This window comes from Kogia breviceps, chromosome 17 (genome assembly GCF_026419965.1).
Source record: "Kogia breviceps isolate mKogBre1 chromosome 17, mKogBre1 haplotype 1, whole genome shotgun sequence".
In the NCBI taxonomy this organism is placed as follows: domain Eukaryota; kingdom Metazoa; phylum Chordata; class Mammalia; order Artiodactyla; family Physeteridae; genus Kogia; species Kogia breviceps.
In genome coordinates, this window is record NC_081326.1 from 1,024,675 (window position 1) to 1,049,218 (window position 24,544).

General features: G+C 50.3%; 1 protein-coding gene and 1 long non-coding RNA gene across 3 annotated transcripts in view; one reads left to right on the top strand and one right to left on the bottom strand.

Moving 5' to 3' along the window:
* The window catches only part of PPDPFL (pancreatic progenitor cell differentiation and proliferation factor like), a 153,174-nt gene that overhangs the window by 85,018 nt on the left and 43,612 nt on the right, over window positions 1–24,544 (top strand). The gene's annotated exons all lie outside the window — the stretch shown is intronic.
* Window positions 13,146–14,565, bottom strand: LOC136792852 (uncharacterized). The gene is made up of 2 exons (XR_010837366.1): window positions 14,223–14,565; window positions 13,146–13,489 (listed from the first exon to the last, which is right to left on the bottom strand). It is a non-coding gene; the product is annotated as an uncharacterized lncRNA (long non-coding RNA).

A 24,544-nucleotide genomic window follows, 5' to 3' on the forward strand; every position in this document is an offset into this window, starting at 1 on the left:
CCACGGAGCAACGCCCCAGCCAGGCCCCGGCCAGGCGTCTGATGAATGATGAATAAACTTTCATCATTGTAAAGCCTGCAAGTTAATACTGAGAAATTCACTCCAAATACAACGACCAGGGCGTGTGAAAGTTAACAGATGGGAAAAGATAGGCCATGCGACATTAATAATAAAAGAAGAAAGCAGGCATGGCTGTATCAACACCTAACAAGGTACACTTCAGGGGAAATGACAGTTTCCAGAGGCCAAGAGGGGTCGGGCGTCTGCTTCTTGGGGGTCGAGCTGTGACCCCAGGACGATGTGTGAGCCCGTCCTAATGCCGATACTGTGTTGGGACCTTGGTGGAAACAGGGTCTTTGCAGACGTAATCAAGTTAAGATGAGGTCTTTCTGGGTCATGTAGGATCTAACCCAATATGCCTGGTGTCTTTATAAGAAGAGGGACATTTGGACACAGACGGACACACGGGGAGAAGCTGACACGGCAGCAGCGGTAGGGGCTGGGGTGATGGGCGTATACCTGTCAAGGAGCAAACGTTGTCGGAACAGAGGGTGCTGAGGCCTGAGGGTGCAAACTTAAGATTTGCGGCGCGAAAACAAGAACTAGCTGCATTAATCATTTTTATGTCTGATACCACCATTCCGTGAGGTGCTTAATACAGTTCAGGTTTCTTTTCTTTTACTTACGAAACGGAATAGATGCAGATAGGTCTTAAATTAGACTGGCTTTGATCCGAATGTGCTGTGAAATAAAATCAATAATACTGATGCTCGTTATTATGAATCAAGTTTACAGAAAACCCTCTTTGAGCTACGTACCTGTTCTGGGTTGTACCTGCACTGGGTCCAGTAACGATAAGCATTATCTCATTTCACCCTTACAACAATCCAAGGAAGTTGTTAATATAAGTAGGCCCACTTTACCTGAGAACATCAAGATCTTAAGTATTTGACTAAATTGTCCAAAGTCGCACAGCAAGTGAGAGCAGAGCTCAGACCCCATCCCGGGTCCCCTGGACTCCAGCACTCAGTGTTGAGCTGGAAAAGCATATGCACCAAGCATCATGCAAAGCTGATCCTGGGTGGCGCTCCAGGAGCAGTCCGGGCCGTACCCACAGCTCTTCAGAGGGTGCAGAGGTCATGGCCAGGTGGCAGCGGGTCCAGGGGCTGCCCTGGAGCAAGGCCCTCACCTGTGTGCATCAGATGCTGAGGGATAAATCCGTGCCTGACTTCCAGGCAGCCGGGCTGGGGGTGGGAGCTCAGTGCCAGCTGGTTCCGGTTCAGGACCCCCCGGACCCAGTGCCCCGCTGAGACTGTCCCCCTTAAAAGCAGCAGTCAGTGCCTGCGGGCCGCTGAGTCCTGTGCTGGCTGAGGCCCACGCTACCTGCTCTGACGCTGCTCCTTGTGGAGCTGAGGGCGGAGCACTAAAAGCCCAGAACGTGGAGGCCGAGCTGGGTGAAGTCTTGCTTGCCCGCTGCAGGACCGAGGCCACGCACCTCCCTCTGAGCCTGGGTTTCCGCGTCAGTAGGAGGGGGGCTGCGATAGACTTTGTTCGGATTCAATGTGAAAGCGCCGGTGCGGATACAGGGCTGCCTCGTGGGGAGAGTGAACGAAGGGAGTGAAATTGTTCTCTGCTCTGTTTTTGCTTAAAACGGATCAAGATGTGGTCGTGTGAGGGCCACATATGAAATCTTGTTCGGAGTCACGATTTGCTTGGACTCTACACTGTTACGAAACGTCACTGAAAGAGTTTTCAGAGCGGAGTGCGCTCCCGGCCCCTGAGGCCCTGACCTTCCCGGGGTGTCCCTCCAACCTCCCTCACTGGCGCCTGCTGCCTGCCTGGCCCTGGGGACCCCTGAGGTTTCGGCATCCTTTCTGGTCAGGTCATCACCAGCATCTCCCTTTGAAGAATGGGTGGGGAAATTAAAAGGAAAAGTAGCGTTCCTTGCAACTTATGGGAGTTTTGACCATTTTTCCATCGTCTTCAAGACCCAGGGTGTGGGATGCGTCCTCGCTGGGCCGTCACGTCACCTGTGCCGCAGACGCCTGGTGGTGGGGACAGACCCCTCCCGGGTGCTCCCAGACCCCAAAGCCAAGGCGCCATGTGAATATTTTCCGTGTAGAATAACCGTGGGCTCGGCGGCGAATATCAGAAGACGGTCTTGGGACCCATGCTGCTTCCAAACACTGAGAGCAGCCGGTGACCCCAGCAAAGCACCCCGTCTCTGTCCGTCGGCTTCTCCTGAGCAGGGGTTGAGCACTGAGATGCACTCGTGGACAGAGGGAGGGTGTCCAGACACCTCATCAATGACTTCGCTTGTTTCACCTCTTATGATAACACGAAGTGGTGGGGCGCGAGAGGGTGCAGGGGCAAAAACTCACAGAGGGGCCTGAAGTGGTCAAAAATATCTTTGTCTTAAAGGTAAAATATCAAGAACGAATGCTGGATAGAAAAGCCAACAGACAAGTTGGGTCTAAATGTGAAAATGCTTCTTTGGGTGGCTCTTCTCCTTTCTTTCCAAGTCAGTGTATCCTAAAAACTCAGGAAAAATCCCCTGATGCATAGGATTACAGATCACCCCAATTCCTATTATCTTTAGCTTATGTATCACTTTGGAAGGTTTAATGATTTTGGTTCAAAGTTAATGCATTTGGGAGTGCAGCTAAAGGGGTAAATTCTAAATTATTTTTAAAATAATATTTATTCTATACTGCAAGAATTTGTGTTATGTATACATATTTTTCCTTTTTAAATCTTGGCTGCTAAGCTGAGGAAACTTCCTTGGTGAGGTCCTGGTTAATCAGTGAGACTCGCCAGCTGGATTTGCATGTAACTTGCTATGGATTGTTCTCCTTGAGTGTTTGACTCCTCCTGGACAAAGATGTTATGAAAAAGAGTCAACAGTAACAGTTATACAACAGTTATATATAAAAATAGCTTTCTTTTTACCTACAAGAGGCTAACTGCTCAGTTTAGGATAAAAACCCATTGAGTTGATATATCCAGTCTGTTCTTTTCAATTACGGTAGCCATGGTCTTCAAATGGTTGGTGGAGCTGGCTGGAAGGGGAAAGTCGGCTGAGATGACTTTGTGTGTGTGTGTGTGTGTGTGTGTGTATGCGTGTGTGTGTGCGTGTGTGTGTGTGTGACACAACTTGCTGACATGAGCTTGGAAACGCTGGGCACTTGAGGGTGAGCCCCTGTCTGTCCACCCCTGGGCCTGAGGATGGTGTAACCCCAAGTATAGCCACTCTTGACCAATGAGGTTGAAGGAGTGACCAGAGCTAAACTTGAGCCTCAGACACGAATTAAACTCCATCAACCGAATGATCACTTTAAGTTTTCTGCTTCCATCTATAAACAAAACTATACTGACTGTTACCTCGGTTCACTGTCAACTAGCCAAATCCTTGTCCCGTACGCATGTCGCTTAAAGAAATGGCACGTTGCATTCCGAGACTGCCACATACTGTGTATCGTGCTTTCAACGGAATATCATGGGGCCAAAGCAGGAAAAAATCCTTCCAGTGAAACCTTACTCTTGCTTTAAACAGCACGGATCTTACTGAAAAGATACCTATTTTCCAAATCGAATTAAATTTCGTATTTTATTTAAAGTGTTTCTCTTGTAAAAAAGAAATTCAGACCCCAATATTTATTCTACTGACCACCCTAAGCACAGTTTGATACATATAACTGTTTCCATCCTTGTTCTAAGTGTCGTCTTGTAGGTGTAACTTTCATGTGGCATATTGCCCAAGTGGATGAGTTATTAATATAAAAAACTATAAACAAAATGTAGTTTTCTAAACAGCAATCAAGTCTTAATGTGTTGCTATATACAACCAGCTTGAAAATTAATTTAAGCATTCAAATTTTAACAGAAGATGCAAATACTAGCCAGATGTTTCCTGGCATTAGAACCTTTTGGTTCATTAATTTTATTAAGTTGGGATTAAATTCGGGTCTAGCTTTTTTCTTAAATAGTTTGCATAATCGTCGATTCACATGCAGTTGTAAAAATAATACAGAAAGTTCCCGTGGACACTTGGCTCGGTTTCCTCCAAAGGTGACCTCCTGCAAAACTGAGGTACTGTGTCACGACCAGGATGCTGACATCAGTACCGTGTAGACACAGACGTTCCGTCGTGAAGGGACCCGGCCTCCCGTCACTGTGTTCTCTACATACGCACCCCGCACTCTGCCTGCCCCTACCCTGGCCCACTGCCGTCACTGACACGTTCTCCATCTCCATACGTTTGCCGTTTCGGGAAAGTTTTAGGGATAGAATCACACAGTGTGTAATCTGCTGCGACCAGGCTTTTTTCACTCAGCACAATTCCCTGGGGATCCACCCAAGCTAGTCTATGTACCAGTGGCTCACCCTCCTCCGTGGCTGAGTGAATTCCGCAGTATAGACGGACCACGGCGTGTTTAATCATTCACCCATCGAAGGACATCTGGGTTGTTCCCGTTTTCAGCTATTGCAGGTAAAGTTGCTATAAACAGTCAGGTACAGATTTTGTGTGGATATAAAAGTTTTCATTTCTCCAGGAGCACCATTGCTGGACAGCCTGGTAGTTTGATAAGAAGCCACCACACTGTTTCCAGAGGGGCTGCGCCACTAGACTTTCCCACCAGCGATGCGTGAGGGCCCAGCCTCTCCACGTCCTCACAGGCGTGTGTTCTAGCTGTTCTAACGCGTTCGTAGGGAACCTCACTTTGGTTTTATTTCCACGATAGCTAGTGATGTGGGACATCTCGTCATGTGCATATCTGTCTTTGCCGAATTGTTGTTTTCATATCTTCTACCAATTGTCTAATCGGATTAGTTATGTTTTTACTGTTGAGCTTTGAGTGTCCTTCATCTATTCGAGATACTAACATTTGTGACAAATATTTTCCCCAAATTGTTATCCTGTCTTTTACTGCTTTTCACAGGGTCTTTGACAGAGAAAAAAGTTCTTAATCTTGACTAAGCCTAATTTATCAATTCCTCTTGATTTCTTCCGAGTGACTTTTAGGATTTTGTCTCGTACGTCTTTGTCAGGGGTGCCCGTCAAGTCTCACGATCTGCACGGGTCAGCTATCTCAGCCACAGCCAGAGGCGACAATTTACCAATTCCAGGGAAGTGGGGAAGCCACACTCCTACTCAGGCCCCTTGACTCACTCACTCTTTCAATGCAATTCTCACAGGTGTTACTTCAACCTGGCAGATGGTTTGATAAAATTTGCCTCTATTATTAAGTATGATTTAGGTTAATCACAAGAAGAAGTGTCTACTCCATTTACCTCCATTTTTACCCATTCTGAGGTTCACCTCCTCCTCCTAAAGCTCTGAGTATTTCTTAATACCGTTTCCCTTCTGCCTGGGGAACTTCCGGTGTCCACTCTCGAGGGACTGGTTTGCTAGCAGCACGTGCTCGGAGTTTTCTTCCAAGCCCCCTTCATTCCTGAAAGACATTTTGGCAGATAACAGAAATTGTAGTCTCCAGTCTTTTCTCTCAGCGATTACAGGAGGCTGTGCAGCTTCCCTTGGCCTCCAGGACTTCGGGTCAGAAATCTGCTCTCGTGCCAATTGGTGTTTCCCTCTGGTGGCTTTTTGGACTCTTTTCTTTGCTTTTTGTTTTCAGCAGTTTAACGTGATATAAACTGATAACGGGATCTGTCCTGGCACTGGTTTCCACGCATTCCTCCGATTTCAGGTTTTCTCAGCCTTTTGCAAATGTAGGTTTATGTCTTTCACTTTTCACACTTGGGGAGTTTGCACCGTTACCCCACTCTCCTCCTCTCCTTCTGGGGCCCGGATACTATGGACGTTGGACCTTTTGCTGTTTCCTCTCTGGTTCCCGAGACTCTCTCCATTTTCTCTGTTTGTTCTCTCTCCTTTGAGCAGATGGGCAAATACTATTGATCTGTCACGAAGTCCAGTGGTTCTACCCTCTGTCACCTCCGTGCTGCTACTCGGCCCACTCGGTGTGCTTTTACCTTGCGGGCTGCCCTTTTCGGCTTTCTAATTTCCACTCAGAACTTCTCTTCCTTCGTTTCTAGAATTTCCACCTCTACCTCTCAGCAGTTTCCGAAGGATTTGAGCTTTTGCCCGTGAAGCGCTTTCAGGGTGACAACTTGGAATCTCTCCTCAGCTGCCCCCCACGTCGGACTCTTCCCTGTGTCGGCCTCTGTCGGTCGTCCTTTCTCCCTCGGTTTGGGATGTTTCTTGGTTCTTGTGTGACAGGTGGATTTGGATTGTTCCCTGGAATTTTGTCAGTGATCCTAGGAGACTCTGGGTCCTGCCCAAGCCCTGCATTCCTGCAGGTCCTGAGTAGGTCCTTGGCTGCGGCTCCGAGGACAGTTTAAGCTCAGAGCCCCTGTGGCCTTCGTTTGGTCTGGTTGGTCTGTCTGGGGTGACTGGTGCCCCGACCCCTCTGGGGCGGCTGAGGATGCAGAAGGGGCCCCTGCACGGGAGGGGCCCAGGGACAGGGCCCTGCTGGGGAAGGAAGCCTGCTCCCTGCTCAGTCCTGTGGCCCCTCCCAGCCCCACAGGCAGGATGGGATGTGGAAGATCAAATGCCCTTTTGGCCAACTGGAAACGCCGAGATGGACAGGGAGAAAGCGGTGTGTCCTCTGTTGGTGTTTGCCCGCCCTGGAGGACACGTTTCCCAAACGGTTTTCCGTCGTTTGGCCACCCCCTTCCAGGTTCTTGGCCGCGAGAAACCGGCCTTTCCTGGAATTCCTTTTGTGCTGCCGGTGGTCCTGGACTGCAGGCCTCAGCAGCAGCCTTTCTCAGAGTCTTGGGAGGCAGCGAGGGGACCCTGGGGCCTCCTGCCGTGCTGCCCTCGGGTCCTGAGCTCCTGGGCCGAACCCCTTCCTCCTTTCACCTCTCAGAGTCCTCATCGGCTTGTTTTTTGTGTGTAATGGCTTGTTTTTACCGGTGGGAGGGCCTGGTAGGAACAGGGCTTCTCTCCCTCTCTCTGCCCCAGAACCACTGACATCCCTGGGGCCGTTTTGTCCTGTTTTGCTCCGATAACCAACTCTCCTGACGTCCTCTGAGATACCCTTCGCTCAGGTAACCGGGCAACGGCGCTCGAGTCTGGGAGGCGTGTGGCTGTGTCGGGGTCAGGTGGGGAGCCGTTCATCCTGAGGTCTTTCTGGGGGAGCGGACGCTTCCTGTCTGCCAAGTGCTGGCTGCGGGGAGGTCTCATTAATGGAAGGAACGAAACCCTGACCACACACAGCTCACGAAGGGCTCATGCAAACCAAGGGTGTGACCAGATGCAGCCGGCAAGAAGGGAGTCGGGAAGAAAATAAGTAGGACGGGGGCTTTGGGCTTGGGCATCTCCTGGGGGCTGGAGATGACGACGTGTGGCTGAGTTCCGTGAAAGGAAAATGCACGCTCTGCCCTCTGGTCCTAGGTCTGTGTCACTGAGCACAGCGGCTCCAAGCCCTTTGGGACTTAGGAAGAGAGAGACACTTACACAGGACCGTCTGCTAAGGACACACTACGCACTTGGACAAAGTGAAATAACCAGGCACGGGGAGCTCGAGTCGCTAACCCTGGCGCTGTCTCCCTCCGGCCGTCACTTGTCACCGGTCCTCCCCGGGCTGAGGCTGTGCCCCTACAGGGAGCCCCTCGGTGGGGCAGAGAGGAGGAAAGCTAAGTGACACGGCGACGGACGGATGGCCGTCGGGCTTGTCGAGGGCTCTCTCACCTCTCCCAGCTTTCAGCGGCGTTGCCTGTCGAAGTCCTCAGGGATGTCCCCAGTGGTCTGGGCTTAGACACCGCACAGGACACGAGGACGCAAGAGAGAGCGCCGGGGCCCCCATGAACTGGACACGGGATCTAAGCCCAGCTCAGGCTGTCACCGTGGGACCTTGGGCGCCACACCACCCCTGCCTCAAGGTTCATTTTCCATCTCACTTTCACACACGTGAAAGGATGCTAACCGTATGTTCGCTTTTGGTGGCCTTTAAAAGTTTACTGAACTATAAAACACCACACAAGCAGGGAACCAGGAAGCATTTTATAACATTATCAACACAGTGTTAATTTGTTGATCGTCTGCTGTATTTTAGCAGCCGGTGTAAACGTGGCACCTCTGCTGTCCGGGGAGGACGGCCCCTCCCTGAGGACCCTGCGTAAGTGAGGCCACGTGCTGCTCTCCTCCGGGGTTCCTTGCATCACTTCTTCCCTGTACGAATCATCACAACCTGAGTTTACCTTACTTGGGCATTTTTGTCCTGACATTTCCGCGTGTGGCTTCTGCGCGCAGGAGGTGAGTCCTTTATCGTTTACTGCCCTGTCCCTGGCTTTCAGCGGCACTGGACGCACTGGGGGACTTCGGGGTTGATTGTGGAATAAGCGGGTAGATCCATCGGTTCTCCGGGGTGCCTGAAGGGGTCGCCATCCCGCGGTCGGTCGATTCGGACACTGACACCCAGCTTTGGTCGCGCTCAGAAGGGAGGGGTGCGGAAGGCCCTGAGGACTGTCGAGCCCCGTGGGTTCAGGGGCTGCTGCGCCAGGGCCGGGTCACCGCGTTTGGTAAATGTTGGCGATTTCCCCTCGCTCGCTCGTCTTTCCACTGTCGGATGAGCGTCCCTCTCGCCGCTCTCCGAGCCCCAAGCTTCGAACTTTGCCATCCAATTACTCCACTTCCTGTGAATCCTCTGGTCAGGCAGCTCCGGTCCTGGAAGACTTTACAGCCTGGACCATCGTTCCTCCTTCTCCGTCCGCAGCGCTGGCCGTTCCTGCCGGCTTCAGGGTCCACACGGGTGCTGACTCGCTGTCGGGGCTCCCGGGTCCCCCGTGATCCTGCGTCCAGGCCACCTGCCGGGACACCCCCGTCACCCAGGTCATGTCAGCCCCCTCCCCGCGCTCCCATCCGCCCGTCTGTCTCCCCAGCACATGTCGCCCAAGATGCCCCAGCCCGGGAGTTCTGTGACCCCCGGGACCCGAACGCCAGGGACCCTGTGGCCTCTCACTGCGGCCCACCGTCCCCGCGTCCTCTCCTGCCTCCTGCCCGCTTGAGCGGCCGCACCGCCACCGTCCCTCCTCCTCCTGTCGTTCAGGCCTCTGCCCTCCTTGCACCGGCGTGCCCCCCCTTCGGCCAGAGCCCCAGCCCGCGCCCGGCCGCCACCGGCGCCGAGCGTGGCAGCCGCCCCTTCCGGGGCTTCGCACGCACGCACGAGGGATCAGATCGCGTTTCTCCAGATGAAGGCTTTACACCTCTGCCTCTTCCTTCAAATCGTCAACCCCTCATTCTCAGCTGGTGGCTTCGTTTTCTCGTTCACTGAGCAGAGAAGACGTCCACTTGCTTCCACCCCTGCGTCCACCAAGCTGCCTGTTCCCTCCGGCCTCTGGTTGCCTGGGGTGACCCTCCTCCGCGACAATGACCCTTCGGTCCCCGCCCAGCCCGCCTCCGGACTCTCTGCTCACACAGGTTGACCTCTGCGGCCGCGGTCTTCTCGCGTTACCTGAGTTCGCTCTGGTTGAGGTCCTCACCCCCCGGTGTCCCTGTCCCCAGGGCTCTGGGGGGACCGCGGCGTCCAGGCCCTGCCCCTGGGGGCCGACCGGCCGGGCCCCCCGTCTGTCTTCTACCTCTTGACCTCCCACCAGCTCCTGATGCTCATCCTCGTGTGGGTCTGGTCACAAACAATTCAGAAAGTGGCGTTCCCTTGGATGCTGAGTGCATGCAAAAGGAGGCTTTATAAAGTACTCATTAAAGAGTAGGGGCCGCCCCCACTTCACGCACAGCCCATCGACCATACCCAGGATCTGTGACTCGCGTGTCTAGCTGTCACTGGTGCAAACTTGTCATTTGGAAAGTCCCTGGCAAATGCTGTTCTATTTGGTTTGTCATAATCCCAGAAATACTTGTGCTCTAAAATAACAGGCCTACGCTGTCTAAAAAATTGCCTCCTTTGCACCTGTAGCCGGTGCTCGGAAATTGCTCAGAATTCCTGCAGTGATTTTAATGATTAACCTCGCAGTCTCTGTGATGCACATTTGCTGTGGTCCTTTGACTTCAAAGCTGGGAAAGGAGCGGCCTCGGGAGGAGTCAACGCTGCCTCCGTTCTTCAGGTGGCCTTTCCTGAAAGTGAGAATGACTGATTTTATGTCAGGCAGGGTACAAGTTACCAGGGAGTAAAGAAAATGCTGCTATGAGCATAAAGGTCGTTAAGCATAGTGGCCACATAGTGTGTTTATCGTGTGCAGGCCACTTTACATACATCTCTAGTTCTCATAATTACTGCGCAAAAATAGTCATGTTTATGCTTAGTGAACAAATTCGGAAACAAGGTTTTGGGGGGAGTCAGCTACCTGCACAGCAGCTAACACGCGCTCAGACTGCAGCTCCGGCCCGTGCGTTTCCGACTCACTCCCACTGGTCCCCACCCCAGCCGGCCTCCCCTTCCCTTCATCTTGTCTCCCCTCCTTTCCGGCAAATCAACCGACCAATCAGCCAAAATCTACTGAATTGCTGATGTGATCCAAACACCATGTCAGCCTCGTGGGATAAAAAACGACGACTACAGTTTCACTTTATCTCTCAATGAATTCTCACCCTAGTAGAGGACACACATGAAAAATAATACTTTCGGTAAAATATCCACGTTAAAAAAAGGATAAAGTACGGTGGTGGCTCAAAGAGGACCACAGGTGGACAAGAAGAGGCGTGAGGAGGGTCCAGGGAGACCAGCTGCGGGGCCGGGGGGGCGGTGCCAGCCTCGCAGGATCAAGGGGGCCGAGGGGCGGGGCAGGGGCGGGGCAGGGGCGGGCGGCGCGCGTGCGTAGGAGCGAAGCCTGGCCCACGTCGAACGGGCTGGGGTGCCCCGCCCCGTCCCCGCCTGTCACCAGAGGCGTCTTCCTCCTAGTGCTTCAGTTTCCTCATCTGTCAAGAGGGGGCCGTGAACAACGGCGCCCACCGCACAGGCCAAAGATCAACGAGTATCTGTAACTCCCTTGGAAGGGGCACATGGCACTTTGTGCAGAGAGCGGGGATGGAAAGGGTCTTCTTGGCGGTCCGGAGAGGAGCTGCAGGGGCTTTGTGGGCCGGGCACAAAGCACTCAGACTTGGACCTGGAAGACAGGGGAGCCACGGAAGGGTTTACCCAGCGGGCTCAAGGCTCAGCCCTGCAGGCCCGGGCGCTGGGAGGGGGTGTGGGCTGCCGGCCCTCTCAGTGCCCGCCCGGAGGCTGCGCCCATCGTTACTTAATCGAGAGTCTCCTCTTGTTTCCCCAAAATGGCCAGTTTAAAGGACGGCAGCCGTTTGGATGTGTGGACTTAAACATAAGTCTTGTTACTGCAGACACCTCGCGTATCCGTGTGGTTTCACGCCTCTCTCTCTCAACATCTGGAAAGGAAAGCATGCCCGAAGACGTCGTTTGCCCTATTACAAACCTCCGCGGGTTTCAGAGTGTAGCAGAGAACTGAATCACATCCACGCTGAGACAGTATAAGAACCTCTCTTTCATAGTGATGCATTTCAATGGAAAAATGTACTCGTAAAGGAAAAGTTTGCTTCTTAAGTTACACTCGGGTTAGCTTGTAAAGTCAATTCTCAAACGAGTGTCCCGGTTCTTCTGGGTCTGTAAGCCCGAGTTGCTCTTTCTTTTAACAGGGACCACTTTCAGAAAAAGTTTGGTATTACCTGCAAAAAATGTCTCCCCTTTGCATATACACCCCACAGAAATGCATCCACAGGGCAGCGAGAGACTTGTTCAAGAATATTCCTAGCAACGGCGTTTGTAGTAGCTCCTGATTGGAAATAACTCAAAAGTCCGTTACAGCAAAATGGATATGCATTTTGTGGGATCTGCATGCAGTGAGGTCTAAAAAAGCACTGAAACAGAATGAACAATAGCTACATTCAGCAGTGGGGTGAATCACAAACTGAATGTTGAAATAAGGAAGGCAGACACACACCAGAGAATATATACAGTATGAATCTATTTATATAAAGTAACAAACCAGGCAAACAAACTGGTGTTGTAAATCTGCATTGCGGTTACTTTTCATGAGAAGGGAGGTCGCCATGATCCGGCAAATCACAGCGGGAGTTTCCGGCTCCTTTGCTCTGCTGGGGGGGGGGGGGGCTGGATCTAGGCAGTGGTCATGTGGGTTTTCACTCCGACTCTGTCTCTCTCTGTGTCTCCCTCCAAATTCACCCCCATCCCCACCCGGGTTCCCATCTCCATCTCCATATCTTATCTACATCTTTATCTGTTTCTGTATCTGTATCCATATCTATATCTGTGTTTTCTCTCTTCAGTGCTTTATTTCAACATGTTTTTTAAAGATAACATTCTAGTGATTTTATGCATTTTTAAGATTGTGAAAATGAAACCTGTATACACAGTGTTAGAAGATTAGAAAAAAGTCATAATGGCTGAGCTCAAAGAATATTTTAACTCGATAGTTCAACATAAATTGTCAGATCTCGAATGGTTGTGATGTAGTGTAATTATACAAGAGGTTTAAAATTGTCATAGTTCAGCATTAGACTCCATCTCCTTTATTTCTTAGGCAACATTCTTTAAATAGAAAACAAATTCCGTAAACTGCTGGTGACTTATTACATTTTAAGTAACTGAACTAAAAAATATGAAAACGTGCATCACTCAGAGCTGAGACATATGAACTCTTTCTGTGTCTGCAGGTCCTAAGTGTTAAGTTAATACAGAGATCTCCGCTGTATACAGTGGTACCTGGACGTCTATGATGTGTACACTGTGGTGACAAGGATTTGCGGTGCTTAGGTCACAATTACATCAAAGTTGCCCGCCCATCACAAGTTTTGGGCTAGTCTTATACCGTTTGCAGTCTAAGCCAAATTAATCACATCTAGAAAGGATGAGAGGACTTGAATTTTGCGTGATCAGTTTTACACACACACACACACACACACACAGGAAAATCATCTCCAAATAAATGTACACGTGATTTAAACACGAGTGTTTGTCGAGGCATGAAAAGATTTAGGCTGTGGCATAGATAAAAAACCCATAAAGTTTCTATCCAATCCATGTTTTAAAATGCAGGCTTCACTATAAAGAGCGTTTGTCTCCTAAACGGATTTGGTTTGCTCGAGAGTTCTCCGAGTGCCACATCTGGACCACTTTTGGTGTTACTGATCTTTTTTATAGCCATTTTGAGAGGTGGAGAATAGTATCTCACCGAGTGGTTAGTTTTGTGCCTTTATTTTTTAAACATGTATTATGGACATTTTTAAGCATACACTAAAGTAGAGAAAACAGTATAATGAACCCGATTTTCCCAGCATGCAGCTTCAACGATTTTCAATATGTTGCCCATTTTACTTCCTGTGTGCCCCCTCCTCTTCGCCTGCCCGGGTTGCTGTCCCAGACCTCAGGAACGCCACCCTTCAGCTCCAGCATACGAGGCACCCTGTGCTCGCGGCTGCTTCGACCTCATCTCCTGAGTAATTCACTACGTGTTCTGTGAAAATGCTCCAACACGAACAACTTCAGACCTGTATGCATTGGTAGGAAAATACAAATCAAGGAACTTTCGAAACCTCCCAAAATATTGATTCTTAAATTTTTTTTCACATTAATAGAAAATGTTTCTGGATTTTTACTTGGTAACTTGGTTGCTAAGTTCAGCGTGCCATCTGTAATGGTCTTCACACAGTTGATAAGATTTTAAAAACGGACTCTTTTTTTTTCTAGGATAAAAGTGAATGACGCACATTTTACAGCATGGAAATAACAAATTACCCATGGCTCCCTTTGGAAATATCCAGTGTTCACTCTTTATTATGTTTCCCTTCAGTTTTTTCTGTGAATGCATTTTACATAGTTAAGATCAGACTTCGTGTTCTAATATTTTTCAAAACTTGGATAATACCCAGGTTCTCCCTTTTAAAGGAAAAATGTGAGCAACCTACGGGGTGCAGAGCCCCCAACCCGGGGACCTAACCCTAATTACTTAAAAAACTAATTTGAGAGTAATTTACTTTAGAAACTAAATTTTTACCCTATGAATGTACCTTTCAAGTCAAAATTTCACTACGACAAAGAAGTTTTTATAACGGCGAGCATATGCTTTTAGACTATAATCAGAAGTGAACTTCACTGAAGGGTCCCGGGGATCAGCCAAGCGCACTTTGGAAGACACTGGACAAGCCGCCGGGTAACTCCACAGATGATTAAACTTTATCTCCACCATGAACCTGACCTTCTTCTCCTCAAGTAAACTCTTACCCAGGCAGAAAACACGGCAAAGCGCCCTGTCCCGGGGCCGGGGGGGGTCAGTGGAGGACCACGCCAGGAGGTGATGCCCCGCAGGGTCGTGGAGGGGCGGGGCTGCCGGTCGGGAAAGGCCGGTGGTGGACCAGTCTGGCCGAGGTCAGCGCCTGGGACGGGCGCCATCAGACAGCCCGGGCGCGGGGCGAGGTGGGGCTGCGCACCCGCTGGCAGGCGAGGCGTCCTGCACTTTCCTCTGAGCAGACGCAGGGCTGACGAGCTTCGCGAGAGCGCGGTGGCCCCCGGCAGGGGTGGTGAGTGCGCTCCCCTCCAGAGACCCGCCCGGCCCGGCCTGGCCTGGTGGGCGGCCCCGCCCCGCGGCGTCCGTGGCGCTCCGCGCAGGCGCAGCAGCAGGGCCGGGGCGGGGCGGGCCCCGCGCTCCTCCTTCCCAGCCGCTGCCCCGAGCGAGGGGCGGAGCCGCGTGAGCTCGCGAGAACTCAGGCTCGCTGTAGCCTCCGCGGTGAGGAATCTCTGGGCGCGTCGGCGGGAGCTCTCCGTTGTGGCTGCGGCGGGGAGGGCGGTCCTCCCCGGTGGGTGGGTCACTGGTCACTCCGGATCAAGCATACGGTCGTTGTAGTGGGGGAAGCAATGCGCAGGCCTTAAGAGCGAGCAGCTGGCTTCGCACAACGCCTCCCGCGTCGCGGGTGGCCCTGGGCCCTTGCTGTCGGGGGCCGCCGTCTGGCACGTGCCGGAGCCGGGCTGCACCGCTCCTGGGGACAGAAGCCCTAGTTTGAACGAGCAGCGCATTCCTCACCATTTTCAAGGTTGTTTGCCCCTGAAGACTTTGAAAGGACCCTCCGTTGGGTCACGGGGGTGACTCGGTGTAAACGCCATGCTGGGCGCAGCAGTGTGGCCGCATCTTCCCGGGCCGTCCTCCTGATGGCGTCAAAGCAGAGCGGGGACCCCGTGGCCGTTGGGAACAGGCCTGCCTCGGGCCCCGGGCCGCCCGGCGGGAGGACACCGGCCGCCCCGGGGCGGGGGTCTCATTGGTTCCACGTGCCTGTCAGCAGAGCTCCCGTCCGTCCGCAGGCCTCGTGGGGGGGGGGCTCCTACCCCACCGCTCACCCCAGTTCTGTGGGCCCGTCCTGGATGATGGCCGTCCCCACAGCGAGGTTGTAAAGGGGCACAGCCACGTGGAGAACAGCGCGGGGCGCCTCAGGCGTTACAAACAGGCCTCCCACGCCGTCCAGCAGCTCCACGCCTAGGCGCATGCGCCAGGGAGACGAACCCTCTCCCTCAGAAAGTGTGTCTGCCGCACCCCGTGTTCCCAACAGCCTGTGTGGAAATGCCTGTGTCTGCCGGCAGATGACTGGGCACAGAAGGAGTGGTGTATAGATATCATGGCGTCTTCTCAGCCACGTAAAGGACGAATGGGCACACAAGGGGTGGTATATCTATTTCATGGACTATTTTCAGCCATGTAAAGGAAGGAAACCTTGTCATCTGCGATAGCATAGAAGAACCCTGAGGACATTATGCTCAGTGAAATAAGTCAGAGAAAGACAAATACCTACGATCTCACTTATATGTGGAATCTAAACAAAACAAAACACCAAACTCATAGAAAAAGAGATCAGACTTGTGGTCACCAGAGGTAGTGGGTGGAAGGAGGGGGGTTGGATGAAGGTGGTCAAAAGGCTCAAACTTCCAGTTAGAAGATAAAAAAGTTCCAGGGAAGTGACGTCCAACATGATAAACAGAATGAACACTGCTCTGTTATATATGAAAGTTGAAAAGAGGGTAGATCCCAAGAGTCCTCATCACAAGGAGAAAGTATTTTTCCTCTTTTCTTCTTTCTTTCCTTTTTATTGTATCTATATGAGGCAAGGGATGTTAGCTAACCCTACTGTGATCATTTCACAACGTGTGTGAATCAAACCATCAGGCTGAACGCCTTAAGCGTATACTGAACGTATACAGTAATGGACGTCAGTTATTTCTGAATGAAATAGAAAAAAGGGCTGCTGTGTTGTAATCCCTGCAGCCACACGTGGTGCTAACTTGGCAGGGATGCTGGAGCCGAGGGAGGGGCTGAGGCACTCCCCCCCCTCTCCGTTTCCACCTCCCACTGAGAGGCATGAGGGAAAGGAGCACATGGACCCCAGCGTAGCCAAGTGAAGATTCACATGCGACCGGGACCAGGGAGCCTCTGCGGACGCGGATCTACAGTCAGACGTCCCTCTGCAAAGACGTGTCCCGAGAACAGTCATGGCACGTGTGCAAGCGCACTGAGCCCTCGTCAGCCCATCACCGTGTTCTTGCTTCTTGTCAGTGGAGAGGTTCACTGAGATGTGTAATTCAACCTCGGACGCAAAGATAAGGTATAAGGACAAGCCCACTAGCTTTTGGGCTCTGCAAACTAAGGAAGATCATTTCTAAATAGTAATCTTGCCACTATTTATATTGAAGAAAAGCACATTCTAAAGAATAAAGGCAGCTATGCGCTGGATAATCTTTCCGTTAGGTAAACAGTGCACTAAATTTAGGGTGAAAATATCAGGATGGACATGAAGTCTGCTTCTGTAGAAAGCGAAGGTAGAACACAGCTTCTTTTTAACGAGTTGCAGACACAAATTCGGTGGTTACGATATTGCACTTTGATGGTGCTGTTGCTTTGTAGGGTTATGAGTTGATCCATGTCACACGTGACTCCATGTAGAAAGGGACCTGTGCACACAGGCTTCCAAGGGGCCAGGTGTAGCTCCGTGCAGTGTCCTGTCCTCCGTATTCTGTGCAGAGCTCACTCTGAAGGCGATCAGGGGAATGCAGGACAGCCTCCGAGCCTAGATGCCTGGTGAGAACCATGCTGGTTGAAAGTTTAGGAAGCTACTGAAGGGTTTTCTCAGAATTAGAATGTGGACAGGAGGAGGGGATAAGGTGAAGAGGAGAGATTTACCTCTGAGGTTGTGTTCTGCCCTCCTTGGTGTCACCGTGTTCCCAGGCGCTGCCTCAAAGCAGTTTAACATGGTCCCACATCAGCCTGTTACCCTCAGGGCACCTTTCAAAGTGAGAGTCACAAAGGAGATGTCCCACCTGCGTTCGGTTCACAGAGATCCCAGCCAGTTGGCCAGTTTGATTCCGTAACTAACAATTGCCTAGACAAAAAAAAAGAGCCATGTTAGTGTGTGAGAACAGTTGTCCTGTAAGAACACTGAGGGCGACAGGAATCTTCAGAAAGCAAATGTGAATTCTCTCAGAGTAGTAATTGCAGGGGTTCGTCTGTGCATCATTCACTTATTAGGTTTAGAAAAGCATCTCCCAGGAGGGATGGATACCCAACAGGGGCTGGAAACTGCCTACGACACTTAAGTCTGGGGCCAGTGAAGGTCTTTTTGCTTGTACGGCTAGGATTTTAGCAGGTTTATCTCTGGCTCAGTCTTTTTTAAAGTGTAAAAAATATTTCTCAAGTGAATCTAAGTATCTACCAATCTATTTTTCTAGTTCTAAAATGTTATCAAATTTCTTACAGATACATAGATACAGTTAAATTATTTCTTTGTCTTTTACCATCTAACAAATGAAAGCCTGATGTGAAAAGAGGAGGTTAAGTGAGGCTTCTCCATCTGCATATGAAGACCAGCTTTGGCACGAAATTCCTTTCCCTTTAAAAGTTTCCCGGGGCAGGTCTCTCCTCCCTCCAGCTTCGTGTGGCCAGGCGAGCAGTAACTAGGAGACCACAGGCAGGTGGCAGTTCACTTCTGTCATTGGTGGAGTCCCAAGCCCCACGGGGTGCAGGGGTCCAGGAAAAAATGTAAAACCAGCCACCCAAGTCGAATGGAAAATTTCAGGAGGGTAGAAAGCCATCAGGATGCAGACAGCCGACAGCTGAGGTGATGGCTCAGAGTGATCTTTCGGTTTACCTGTTTACGCAAAGCATTTTACCCGTTCCTTAAGAAAAAGAAGAAAAAGGAAAACTCACAGGGAAAAAAACCAAACCAGTTGTTGATCTATTTGACAGACTGGATAGAGTATCAATTTGTTTAATTTACATCCAGAGATTTAGCACGACCTGTGTGAGCCGTGCGACACAATCTCGAAAGTGTCTTTTTTCCACTCCTTGTTCTTTGTGTCCTTTCTCAGAAATCATTAAAGTGCCCATATTTACAAGGAAGTGGAAGCCATTATAGAACTAGAAATTGACTGGAGGGTAAATATTCGGATTCATTTGAGAAATATTAGTTCCCAGCGAGGAAGAGACGCCCGTCATTCCGTTGCTGTGCTCTGTCATTGTGCTGAGGGATGCAGGAGGTGATGGCAGGATGTCAGCAGAGCTTCTGTGTTCGATTTTTGGTCTGCAGAGAGTGCCCAGGTACCGACATTTGCTCTTATCGACCTCATCGCTGGAAACGACCCAACGTAAATGTACCTGGGTTACTCACATCCCTCCCCTCCCCCTAGCCTCACGTGGGCCCCGAGTTACTGTCCCTCCTCCCCACCTTCCCAGCACCCCTCTTCCTGCAGACAGTGGTCAGATAGGTCAGGGGTTGTTCTCCCCGAGGTCTTTCCCTGGGGAGCGCAGGGGCCAGCAGCCTACAGGACATCTCATCTGGCAGTGACCATGACCCAGAGAGGCCGTGGGGTGTCCAGATCTCTGGTGTAAGAACTCCTGTCCAATACAGTAAAGAAACCACGAGAAGATTCAGTCTACAGCATCGATGGGCCTGGGACCAGAGGAGTCTTTGAGACGCATCTGAAGACGCCTACTTTCTGGAGCACAGTTTGGGGGCCAGGAGGTGGTGTCCATCTTGCCCGGTGAACTCCAGGGGGGTTCTGAAAAGAAAGGCACGCAGCATCCGGGCCCATTTCAAGGAGAGTCTTTCTCACTTGTTTCTCACACAGCTGGCTCTTGAATGACTAAGCTTTTCTTTGAAGAAAGGTTTCCTTGACCAAAAAAAAAAAAAAAAAAAGATTCTAGAAATATTTGTGGATGCTTGGGACTGAATCTCAATGTCAGCTATTTTTTCCCCCTGGCTTTGCAGCTCCTCAGACTTTCTTATGGTATTTTTGGAATGAAACCACAGATTCAGACTCCAGTGTGAAATCTCAAAGCCAAAATCGTCTGACATTTTTTTCCCACAAGTGCCTTAGAACCACAGCAAATGAAAGGACTCCTCTTAGCAGGAGATGACCGAGGTAGTGGGACAGAATGTGAGGAGGATGAAGGTAGTTCGATGCCCCAGGGAGTTTGTTAGCTGGGCACCAGGCTGTCCTGGGCAGAGCCTGGGGTCCTGAATCCCCCGCGAGGGGCTCCTGCAGGCGCAGGAGCTGCGGTTCTGTGAAAATGCATTGCTGTCTCCCTATATGGAGGACGCATGGAAAGCTGTGATTTTTTTTTAGTCACAGGCCCAAGAAGACAAACAATAAGTGTGAAATTAGAACATCAGCCTAAAACCTTGTGTTGATACTGCATTATCCTAAATGTGCAGACCACATACGTGCATTATTAGGCATAGGTCTAAATTGTTATTTGAATTTAGCAAAGGAAAACCGACAACAGCTGGTCAGTGTGCCTGCCCAGGACCCCTGCCTGCCCCGTTCTCCCGGCCTGAGTTACCCCGGAAGCCCACCCACTGGGCCTGGTGGGAGGGGTAGTTAAGAGAACTCCTGGTAGAATGCTACAAAATCTGGTTTTTTTCTTTATTTTTCCTTAAAAAGTTGTTTTTCCTCTTTAGCTCCTGTCTCTATAACTTGCTCTGGGCAGAATTCTCTCGTCAGGCTGTGGGGTACATTCAAAATGAGCAGCAGAAATGACAACTTATCTTTATTTCAACATGGAAATGTGGTTTCTCCAGATGTTTCTAATGTTCCAAATAGGGATTTTCAAAGACTGAACGTTGCATCAAGGCTGCCAGCCTGAGAGACTCTACGCAGTGATGGCGCTTCTGCGACGCACACACACGCACGCACACGCACGCACGCACACACGCGCACTCACACATACATACACACGTGCACGCACACACTCGTACACGCCTCAGAAATGTAGATAGGAACTTAGATCTGTGAGCAAGTAGAGATGAGTTGAGGAGGACACACTCTGTCTTCCTGGATGCAGTTCGACACAGACACTGAGCAGCTGCGTTTTCTGAAGAACCATTAAGTGCTCGAAAGAGCCTTAAACAATCCAGAGCATGTAGTGGTGGCTGAATCATCCCGAAAGCTGGTTTCCAAGACCACAGAAGGCAGGGGGACAAGCTGGGAGAGGCGTGAGCGCCTGCAGCACACCATAGGAAAGTCCCATCTGCGGCTGCGCCCCCGCACGTCCGGGGGAGGGAGGATACGGCAAGAAGGAAAGGCTGGAGACAGGGCAGGCACACGGGGCTGGAAACGCGGCTTTAGTCAGAATCGTTTGTCATTGTTTAATCATGATGAACTTCTCTGCCGGGGGCCGACCTGGAAACGGTGACCGGAGCGTGAGGGTTGCAGAAACGCACTGAGGTCGCGGTGGCTGCTTCCCTGGCCCGCGGGAGACATCGCTGTTCCTCTGTGATCTGCACTGCTTTGGCTTTAAGGTGCCTTAGAATACCTTTACAGGGCTTACAGTGAGAAGCTAAGTTATCCTCACAGCCACCAGATCACGGCTACCTTGGGACAAAATAGTCCTCCATTCAGTAAAAACTTTCTGCTCATCTCTTCGGCCCCAGGAACATGCAGCGTGTTGGGGGGTAAAAGTGTGGCCCCAGTGTCGACCCTTAAAGAATTCCCAGTCCAGCGAGGAGACGGGCACAGAGGCAAACAACTGTTGGCGTGAATTGTGTGCGGGGTGCCGTGGGGCTAAGAGCCCCGTGCAGGTCTGGGAAAGTCAGAGGAAGCTCTTTGGAAGAGGAGGCAGTTGAACTGGGTTCCAAGAATGTGGGAATGGGCCAGATGGACACGAGGTAGGAGGGGGACCAGCGGCAGGAGGTACAGGACGTTCCAGAGTTTAGTCTGTTTAGGAAACTATAGGAAACCGTTCAGTGTTTCTGGAGCACACAAATATAACATCAATCATTTACTTATTGGGCGATCAATAAAAGCTTATGGGTTTGGGTAGTATCTTATGTTCAGAAGTCGCTTTTGGTGTCGCGTGCTGAGGAAAGTTTTTCATTTTCGTGACTGTATTTTGCTATGTCAGAGGCAGACAGAGAGCCTTCTCTGCCACCCTTTCCCCTGGTTACAGAGCAGCGTGGGCTCCTTCCGAGAGAGCGCGGCAAAGACACGATTGCCCAGTCCACGAAGTCACGTTGCCGCTGGAGTTGGGCCAGTGGACCAGAATTGCGCTCATATTAATTCTTCCTCATTCATGAGGATGCAGCCTAAAGCCACAGCCTATCAGATAGTCCCAGTTAGAGAGGTCCCGTTTTGGATCAGAATTACTTGAAATGTCCCGACATGATCCCCAAGTAGACAGTTTCTGGATTTTCTAAGACTCACTGATCCTGGGGGACAGGATCTCCCATCCTCTTTCGGTGAGTTGGGACATGAATAGCCCATCAGGAAACAAATTATCTAATCTGGTTGATGAATTGGCCACGGTGTTTTTGTGGTAGAAATGTCACTTTCCTGGGATCTCTTTATATATATTTAGTAAGAGTTACTTGTGACAGCATATGAATTAAACAGCAGCTCATCACTTCTTCATGGTCTTCTGAGTGTTTACTTATTACTTGACAAATGTTGTGATTACTAGACATAAAAAGCTCGTTTGGCCAGTAAAAACCAGTATTGACGTGTTGATGTGGTTTACTGAGCCTTTCTTTCAGCTGGTGTCTCTACAGATTCATCTGGGGTTTGGATTCCACTGTGTTTGGTGGGATTCGTGGTTGATACTGTTGAGCATTGGCTAGTCTCAATGTCAAAGCCATGAATAGTTTTACTTTTTATGTTTTTAAAGATTTATTTTATTCAGGTATAGTTGACTTACAATATTGTGTTAATTTCTACTGTACAGCAAAGTGATTCCCTTATACATATATGTATATATATATATACATTATTTTCCATATTCCTTTCTTTATTTTTAACTTGTTATGGGAAAGAGAGTAAAACAGGGACCTGAACAGGTACAAGTCACATTGTTTCTTCTTTTGTGGACGATAAGGATTGGAGGATGTCACTTCACTGGATTAACTAGGTTGGCTTTTAGGAAAAAGCCAAAATGGACCCCAAGGGGCATAGTATGTCAAACTCCAAGTAGGTTTGCTGCCAGTGGTCGGCTCAGCTGCGCTGGTGAAGGGTGTGCTTGGGGGGGCGGGTAGGCGCTCGGAGTAAAGCCCGTGGCCCGTGGGGCCTGTCGACCGTCTCCGGAAAGCAAGCGGGCCAGCCCTCAGCCCTGCCTCCCCCTGGCTGGGGTTTTCTGGCACCTGAAACGAACAAGGACTTTCTGAGGATGGAGTCATCTTCGGTGCCGTGGCAGCTGCGCACGTGCTTCACTTCCAGCCAAAGTGTCAGCGTGTGCTGCCAACTCACTGCCCTTGTGCGGCGTCCAGCAAAGGTGCGGGAGGGTTGTCAGGTGGAATTCACACGTTCGTGAAAAAAATAAGTGAGAAACCCATTTCTAATCTTCCTTTTCAACTCTGCTTCAGAATAGTTCTCTCCTGCACATCATTTTAATCCTCCTGATTGGATGAAAATGACTTTGGTGCTCAAAATCACTTTATCTTTGATATTGACCCAGATAACAGGTAAAGCGCATGGAGAGAAAACACAACAGGAAGAGTCAGACTTGGTCACGGTGTTCTGTCCTTTGATTTTCCAAAGCGTTTCTTTCTTTCCTATTTGCAGAAGTCATCTCTTCTCGTCTACAAGTGTGCACAGTATAGAAAGGCATTATACGGGAGGTGAAAAGTTTCAAAGTTCTTGCCAAGCTCATTGGATGAAGAGCTTTTTGTATGTTTTTGTGGTCTTGAAGTCTGAGGAACATCATCTTGACTTCTCGGCTTCTGGCATTATGGTGGGCGGGGCTTTGAGGCCGGTGGGCCACCAGCTATAGACTGGCCTGTGATGATAACAGGGTAGGTGCTCTGATCACACCCCTCGAAGGTGACTTTATTAACAGTGACAAGAGCAGGTGAGAAAGGCTGATGGAGAGGGAGGAGTGTCTCTCTCTAACAGACCCAGAGAGAATCATGTTCTCGTTGACTTTCTTCTTCAAGTTCAACTCGAAGAAAAACATGTGCTGAATCCGCTGCGCGCTCCTTACCCACCCGGACTCGGGAACAGTCCACGCTGCAGCGAGGCCACATGTGGAGCCTGGACCGCCGGGCCCAGCGCCCCGGGAGCCCCACTGCGCCCTGTGCTGGGACCACAGACCAGAACGGCCTCGATTACGACAGGGCTGTGGCCGTCAGTTCTTTGTAAAAAGTCATAACATTGACGTTGGTATGGCCCAACGTCTATTTCCGAAGGACCAGTGAAAATGCAGCCCCTTCCTTGTTTAAGATCTGAAGCTGAAAAAAGAGAACGGCTGTCTTTAAAATGGAGCAGGACACCTCCCTGGAAAGTTGCCTGGGCTGTTTCATGTTGGCAGGAGAGAGGACCAAGCTGGCGTCCCCTGACGAGGCTCCCGCCCTGGGTCCGGCCAGCACCCTAGCAGCAGCTCCGCCCCGGAGGCCTCCAGATTTCCTGAATTGTAAAAATCCAAAAGTTACACACTTCAGAGTTGCCTTTTCTTCTAATTCTTTTTTATTGCTTTTTATTGCCTCAGGAAAGCAGTAACACAAAAGATCCTTTTACATCTTTGATTTAAAACACAGGATCGAAGAGGGGCTTGTCTGGCTGGCTTCGTGGAGGGAAATCTGTAGCTGATCAGTGTTTATCCCACCAGTAAAAGCCCAATTATTCCAAATGAGTTCATTCATTGTAGCTTATAAACGCAAGAAAATGATTCAAAAATACTGATACATGGGAAAAAGATGCCTGGATTCTCACGCAGTTTAATTTTATAAGGAAATCTTTGCAGCTACGGCAGCTCTAAATTTCTTTCTCTGTCATTCGGTAAAATCGTTTTTACTGTGCAGGGAAGCTCTGCTCCCACCCTTCTCCCCTCTGAATGTTATACCGTATCTTTTCAGCTTAATTTCAAACTCTTTGAAAGCCGCGATGCTGTAAAGGAATTTATAAAGAATTTGGAATCATTCCGGGCAAGTGTGTGCTGTTTGCTTTTCAGTTCTTTCACCGGGAGGTCTTCTTCAACACCCCTTTCCGTCAAGTGCCTGGTCCCGGGATCGCTTGGCGAATAGTAGGATACAGTGAACGACAGTGAAGAAGAGCAGGATTCTGAGCTCGTCCACGAACCGCAG